General features: G+C 46.7%; 1 pseudogene across 1 annotated transcript; it reads left to right on the forward strand.

Annotated features, from left to right (window-relative positions):
- The first annotated feature begins 1540 nt into the window (after nt 1–1540).
- On the forward strand, nt 1541–2846 carry LOC125539191 (protein RADIALIS-like 3 pseudogene; annotated as a pseudogene). The gene is made up of 2 exons (XR_015615405.1): nt 1541–1913; nt 2561–2846. The product of XR_015615405.1 is annotated as a protein RADIALIS-like 3 pseudogene (transcript).
- Nucleotides 2847–7929: the final 5083 nt, after the last annotated feature.

Genomic DNA, 7929 nt, shown 5'->3' on the forward strand with positions numbered 1-7929 from the left:
TATGAGAGGTTTTTGGGTGTGCGCACCTTGGCAGCTTTGTTCAGAAGATCACGTATCCTCCTCCTCTCCTGGGGCGCCTTGCAGCCTATTGGCTGATATACACTCTTTACGAGACTCTCTGCCGACCCATCATTAATGTCAGGATCACACGGCTGAGACATCGCCATGCATTCTTCCGTTGGTGATGTGAGCAGAGCACGCAGCCTGTGTCCATCGATCCACGCTGCTTGCTATGGCAGCTAGCAATGTGTGCCAAAATGTTGAATTTGGAACCATGTAGAAGATGTGGCCAGGTATGTATTTGAAAACTAAATACCAAGAAAAAAAGAATGGCGATCGACGTACTGAACACATGAATTTAACAAGGAATTTAATTATGAAACAAGCACAAGTTTGACGCTGAAAATTGTTGACAACAAAGCCGGGTTACATCGTGCCCATGCCATGGTCAAGAAGTTGAAACTTGGACACTACAAGTCTACAACCTTGGTGAGATCTAGGCATGTGATCAATGTGACCTTCTACTATACTTGAGTTGAGGGGAGAGGCAAGCAACATGTGCAAAGCTCCAAAGGCTTGACAGGTTTCTACTTGGAGCAAGGCCAGCTAGCTAGCTAGTGTAGTAACTGAGTGCATACATCCATTTACATGTGTCATCGCCAGTGAGTGGTAACTGCTGCCCTCGCGAATGGAGATGAACAGTTGTCAAATGCATGCAAACCATTGGTGGAAGGAGAGGTCACACCACATTGCCATCTGTCAGTGGCTGCGGTGCCACCCTGACATGGGGTGCCCACACCCAGCCCAGGGTCACCTCCATCTACCTGACAGAATATGTTTTGGAGTTTCGAAAATTCTCGAAAAGAATTATAGGATGTTGAAGAGATGGTTTCTATAGACATGTCGAATTTCAAGTTCAAGTTCGAAAACAGTACAAATTCATTTACAAGGCATGGCGAAAACAAATACAGTAATCAATAGCAAGCTATAGGGCCAGAATACGCACACACAAAAAAACATTTCTAAAAAAAGGGTTTAATTTCCCTTTGAGATGCAGCTTAGCCAGGAAATTACATCAAACAATTATTTGAGAAAAAAAGGTAAATTAATCGAATTGTCTTTTACATCAAACCGAAGCACTAATTCAGATTTAGATACGACGGATTCAAGAGTTGTGAGTTAATTCAGATTAAGTTGATGTGTATAGTGTTGGGTACAACTCGATGTCCGATTAAAGAGTTATGAGTTAATTCATACTAAGTTTATATGTGTAGTGTTGGATACAAGTCGAGATGACGTCGGCATCCGTTGGCAGTGCGCAAATGGACCCAAAAGGCTTAATTGCTCAAACAGGCTATCACTTAAATTGTTCATGTCTGATACTGATACCTAGCTCAGAAGACCTGCGAGAACCTTGTTGTCCTCTCCTCAGCCACCTTTTAACACACAGCCACAGAGAGAGACATGGCACGCTCCCAGCTTCTCAGGGCCTATAAATAGCAGCCCTCGTAGCAAAGAGAGACACCAAACCAAACCACCAGAGCTTCTACAAGAGCAAAGGACTACCTCACTTCCAGGAGAGCACCCCAGGCACAAGAAAGTAGTGTTATTAATTCGAGTAGAACATCACATCTCACCTCAAGATGTCTTCCGGGTCGTCGTCTCGGAGCACCTCCCCGAACTCCGACTCAGAGTGGAGCAAGAAGGAGAACAAGATGTTCGAGCAGGCGCTCGCCTACTACGGCGTGAGCGCCCCCAACCTCTGGGAGAAGGTGGCCAGCGCCATGGGGGGCACCAAGTCTGCCGAGGAGGTGCGCTGCCACTTCCAGATCCTTGTCGACGACGTCAACAGCATCGAGGACGGCCGCATCCCCTTCCCCAAGTACAAGACCCAAGGCTTCTGGACCTGAAAGGTATAACTCAACCAAAAACTGTACAGACATAGGATGCTCAAACTGCTGTTTTCAGTTGAACATAATTAAGCATAGTGTATTTGTCTGCTTGCTGGGAAAAGTAGATGTTTGACTTTGAACTCAATGTCAAAGGCACAGCATGCAGGGGCATTTATGTATTGTTGAAAGTCTTCTTCATTTAGTCCCAAATGACTAGTTTAGTCCCTAAAAAGTCCCTCCCATTTGGTAAAAAAGTCTTTAAGAGGGACTTTTTCTAGTCCCTACACAAAAAAGTCCCTGGAAACAAACACCCCCTTACCACCATGCATGCATGACGACTGGCACCATTAACTCTCTATGAGCCAAACTGCTTAACTGCAGCCACCCTGGCCCAATTTATCAGTGGTTTAATCTTAGCACTATCAGACAATTTCCCTGTTTCCAAAATAAAAGCTTAGATGGATCTTGCAGTCTTACTAGGCTAGTTTTCTTGTAGATTTGTGGTATATTTTGTGCAGCTACGCACTATCTACACACCCATTCGCCTAACCTCATGCCTACATAGAGCAAAACAAAAGAAAGAAAGAATAAGTCTCTTCTATTTGAGTATCTGTTATTGTGTTTATAGTTCAGATAAGCTTAGTGCAAGTGTTATCGAAACTTTTCAGGATGAAGCTCAAGTGGAAAGTGAACAAAGTTGTACAAACTAGATCTCTTAAGAATGGGCTGATGTGTTAAACATCATGTATAGAGGCGTGTACACGTATTGTATTCTGTTGTAATCCTAGCTAGGTTATTATGGATGGCCTCCTCCTTATCTCCTGTATAGCTTTACGTGAGGATCAAGTCTCTGTAATAACCTAGGCAACCTGTACCTCTCGATTGATCTCGGATCGATCTATATAACGTGAACACGTCCCTGCCGCAGAGGCATACGCTTCCAGTCTTTTCTCACATGGTATCAGAGCCTCTTCTTCCTTCCCATCTATGTCGATTGCATCTTCCTCTTCCTCCATGGCTGTTCCATCTCTTGCATCGCTTGGTCACACCATCTCTGAAAAGCTTACGAGAGATAACTTTCTGGAATGGCAAACTCAAGTCCTCCCGCACATCAGGGCTGCGGGCATGATGGGCTTCCTCGATGGTGCCATGGCCGCACCAGCTGCTGTCCTTGTCAAGGAGAAGGATGTCTCGGGGAAGAAGGAGACCACCGAGACTCCTAATCCTGCCCATGTTGTCTGGTATACGCAGGACCAGCAGGTTATGTCGTTCCTGCTAGCGTCTCTCTCGCGGGAAGTGGTCCTGCAAGTCATCGGCATCAACTCTTCTGCTGGTGTTTGGAAGGCGATCAACCAGATGTTCGCCTCCCAATCTCGCGCCAAGGTCATCCAGCTACGTGGGCAACTCAACAACACACGCAAAGGTGATCTAACTATTGCTACTTATTTCACCAAGATGAAAAGCTTCGCAGATGAACTTGCTGCAGCCGGGAGGCCTCTCGATGAAGATGAGGTCGTCTCCTATATTCTTGGCGGGCTGGACGCGGATTTCAATCCGTTCGTCTCAGCCATCTCGGTTCGTCCCGATCAGGCGGTCAGCCTGGGCGAACTTTACTCCATCCTCCTCACGGCAGAGGCGCGTCTTGAGGCGCAGAACGGCGGCAGTAGCTACTCCGCCAACCTCGCTGCCAAGGGCGGCCCTCGTGGTCGCTTCTCCTCTGGTGGCAGCAGCGGGAGTGGTGACTCCCGTATACACGGCAATGGTGGCCGTGACTCTGATGGGGGCGACCGCGACGAGCTCAAGTGCCAACTCTGCAAGCGCGAAGGTCATGGAGCACAGGGGCGGGCCCATGTTGGCCCAGCGGGTAGCCCATGACACCGGGTAAAAACCTATCTTACTTTATACATATAGAGCCCACAAAGGCCTGGACACCCCTAAATTTCCTAATGGGACACCCCGTACAGACAAAAGGGCCATAACTAGCCAACTAGGCCCAGCTGTCCCTGGTGAAGGCCCATGCCCAGGCAGTACATCTATACCTACGTCAGTACGTGGCTTCGCGTGTCGCCTTGCCTGTTCTTCTACTCGCCGCTTGGCCGCTGCGCGTTTCGCGGCCTCTCGACTCGTCGTCCTCGACCCCTCGCCTGTTCATCTACTTCGCCAGATGCCCCCAATTCGCTCAATCAGTGAAGGTATGTTGCATTAGACCCCAATTCGCAGCGTGTGTCTGCCTCTATTTCAATTCCCAAATTATGCTCTAATTCTTACTTTATTTGTCTAACCCTAGGATATTAGGGCTACTGGATAAGACTATACATTTTGACTGTATTAGCTATTAGACTATTTGGCTATTGTATTGATCAGTGGCGAACAATACTGCAATATTCTAGGAGATTAGGACGGCTGGAAGCTCCTGCAAGGCAGTAACATGTCATGTAAGTTTTATTTTACAGCTGGGCAATTGTAATTCATGTTATGTATGTGTACACATGATTCTTAATTTTTTTTTCCTTTTGTGAAAAAATCAAGTACCTAAATAATTACAAATTGCAGGAGAAGCTCAGTTTATGGAAAGGTTTCCAAAAAGGAGGAGAACCATAGTGCAAGATGAAGGCCCATCACATGAACATAATCAGAATGATGCCTCGATCCCGCGACTCTTGGTCGAACAAAATGATGTCTCATCACTACATGAACAGGTTGATGTCCCGGCCCCGCCTTGGTGACGATGCCTTGAAGTACATCCTTATTTGTTATGTGGAGAAAAGCAAAATAAGGTAGGATAAAAATGATGCTGTAATTGTTCGCTTTGAGGCCATGAAAGAATGCAGGAAACCATTTTAGAAAGGTAATGGTTTTAACTTACTTATTACACAACTGTAATTAATATATGCTAAGTGATTTTTTTATTGGCAATCATGATCTAGTGTTGCTTTTTCTCGTCAGCGGTTATAATTTATTCATAATTTGAAAACTTTGGTTCTCATTTGCTGTTCAGTTTCCAGCAATCAACTAATAATTCAAGCAAACTCTTTATTTTGGACCTTTTGCAATCATATTCATCGTCATATGGTATTCTAGGTATATTGTATTGTTATAAGTGTGTTACTTTTATCTACATTATGACTTGATATCCACATATATGTAATAGACATGGGACCCCGGGTCATTTTTGTCCTGGGTCCGCCCCTGATGGAGCATGGTCGCGTTTCAAGCACTTCGACAAGACCTTCAACAACAACCCCAAGCGTCGCGGAGGCAGCGGAGGTGGAGGCGGTAGCAACAGTGGCGGCGGCGGTGGCGGTGGCCGTCGCTCGGCAAACGCTGCATCGTCCTCATACGGTGTCGATACCAATTGGTATCTTGACACCGGAGCTACAGATCATGTGACCGGGGAGTTGGAGAAACTTGCTGTACAGGATCGCTACACCGGCAATGATCGAGTCCACACGGCAAGTGGTGAAGGTATGGAAATCGCTCATATTGGTCGTGCACTTCTTCCCACTCCGCATCGTTCCCTTCGTCTTAATAACATTCTCCATGTTCCGAGTGCTTCACAGTGTCTTCTTTCTGCTTATAGACTTATGATAGACAATCAAGCCTTTCTTGAAATTCACCCTGAATTCTTTTCTGTTAAGGATCAGGAAATGGGGAACATACTTCTTCGCGCAAGGAGTAGGCGGGGTCTTTTTCCCGTCTCTGGTCAACTGGGAGTCCACAAACACCAAGCTCTAGGCGCCATCAAACCATCCACTTCGCGGTGGCATAAGCGTCTAGGCCACCCCTCACTTCCGGTGGTCCAGAAAATTCTTCGAGATCATAGTCTTCCAGTGTCGAATAAAAAAAGTCATCATGTTTGTGATGCGTGTCAAATGGCCAAGAGCCATCAATTACCTTATTCTCGATTAACTAGTGAGTCAGTAGCTCCTTTAGAGCTTATTTTTTCGGATGTATGGGGCCCCGGGCCTGTTTCAGTTGGTAGACAAAAATTCTATGTCAGTTTTATCGATGATTTTAGCAAATTCAGTTGGATTTATCTCCTTAAACATAAATCTGATGTGTTCGAAAAATTTCATCATTTTCAACAACATGTTGAGCGTGTCTTTGATCACAAAATTCTTGCGGTACAAACAGACTGGGGAGGTGAGTACCAAAAGTTGAATCCGTTTTTTGAACGTATAGGCATCTCCCATCATGTTTCGTGCCCCCATGCCCATCAACAAAATGGATCCGCTGAACGCAAACATAGGCATATTGTGGAAGTTGGCCTCTCTCTTCTTGCTCATGCATCCATGCCTCTCAAGTTTTGGGATGAGGCATTCCTCACGGCGGTCTACCTTATTAATCGAGTTCCTAGTCGTGTTATTCATAATCAGACACCCTTAGAACGTCTCTTTGGGATCAAACCCAACTACTCCTTTCTTCAAATTTTTGGCTGTGCCGTCTGGCCCAATTTGCATCCATTCAATAAACACAAACTTGAGTTTCGTTCCAAACAATGCGTCTTTCTTGGCTATAGTACACTCCATAAGGGTTATAAATGTCTTGACGTCTCTACTGGCCGTGTCTATGTCTCTAGGGATGTTATTTTTGATGAACATGTCTTTCCATTCGCTAGCCTTCATCCAAATGCCGGTGCATAACTTCACGCAGAATTAGTACTTCTTCCTCCATCCCTCCTTAACTCACCAACTCTTGATCATGGGGAAGAATGTCGTGCTGACCATATGTCTATTTCCAATGCTTTTGATCCACCGTCTGCTACTAGTGTGCAGGAAACAAGAACTGATGGCGAAAAACAGTGGCGAAATTGGTCAGCATTTTATGCAGGGATCTGTCCCAGGCTCGCCTGGCATAGAAGATCCGGCCGGCGCGTCTTCCAGTTCCCACCCCGATCTCCTCGGGATCGCCCCACCTGGGCGCCGGTGGTTTCTCCACGGGATCCGTGGGATCGCGCCAGTCGGCTGATGGGGCGGCCTCTGCCCCTCTGCGGTCCCTCGATCGACCGGGCCGCGCCTCTCCCGCGTCGGCAGTTGGCACGCCTGGACGGGCCGCACCGCACATGTCCCCTGGGCCCATCCCTGTCTCATCTCGGGCCGCGTCTCTGCATGCAGGAGACGACAATGCGAGCGACAAATCTTCTGGCACGCCCGAGTCGATGCATGCTGCTGCTGATTTGTCATCCCCTGGTTCGCTGCATGCAGCGTTTGATGCTGCAGCGGATGAGGCCATGTCCGATGCTTCTCAATCCGCGCGAATTCGACAACAACTTGCACCTGCTCCGCCACCACCTCCGCCCCAACGTACTCATACCAGATCTCAGAGTGGTGTTTATAGGCCAAAAGAGTATAAGGATGGATGCATTCGTTGGTGCAATTTTTGTGCCACCGGTGAACCTAACAATTTGCAGGAAGCTCTTGGTGATCCTAGGTGGAAGGCGGCAATGGATGAAGAGTTTGCTGCTCTTATGAGTAACAAAACATGGCATCTGGTTCCTCCCGCTGCTGGCCATAATGTCATTGACTGCAAATGGGTGTACAAGGTCAAAAGAAAATCTGATGGTATTATTGACAGATATAAGGCACGTCTAGTTGCGAAGGGATTCAAGCAAAGGTACGGTATTGATTATGAGGATACTTTCAGTCCAGTTGTTAAGGCTGCTACCATTCGGTTGATTCTTTCCATCGCTGTTTCTCGAAACTGGTGCATGCGACAGTTAGATGTAAAGAACGTATTCTTGCATGGTGTCCTGGAAGAAGCTGTTTTTATGAGACAACCTCCTGGGTATGCCGATTCTAGCAAACCAAGGTATATTTGTAAGCTCGGTAAAGCTTTGTATGGACTGAAACAGGCACCTCGAGCATGGTACTCTCGCTTGTCATCTAAGCTTTAATCCCTTGGCTTCTCTCCATCCAAAGCAGATACCTCTTTGTTCCATTATCATCGGCATGGGATCACCATATTTATGCTCATTTATGTTGATGATATAATTGTCACTAGTTCCTCTGCCAAAGCAGTTGATGCTCTCCTTCATGAT

The sequence above is a fragment of the Triticum urartu genome, chromosome 1A (assembly GCF_056163025.1).
Source record: "Triticum urartu cultivar PI428250 chromosome 1A, HENAU_Tu73, whole genome shotgun sequence".
Classification (NCBI taxonomy): domain Eukaryota; kingdom Viridiplantae; phylum Streptophyta; class Magnoliopsida; order Poales; family Poaceae; genus Triticum; species Triticum urartu.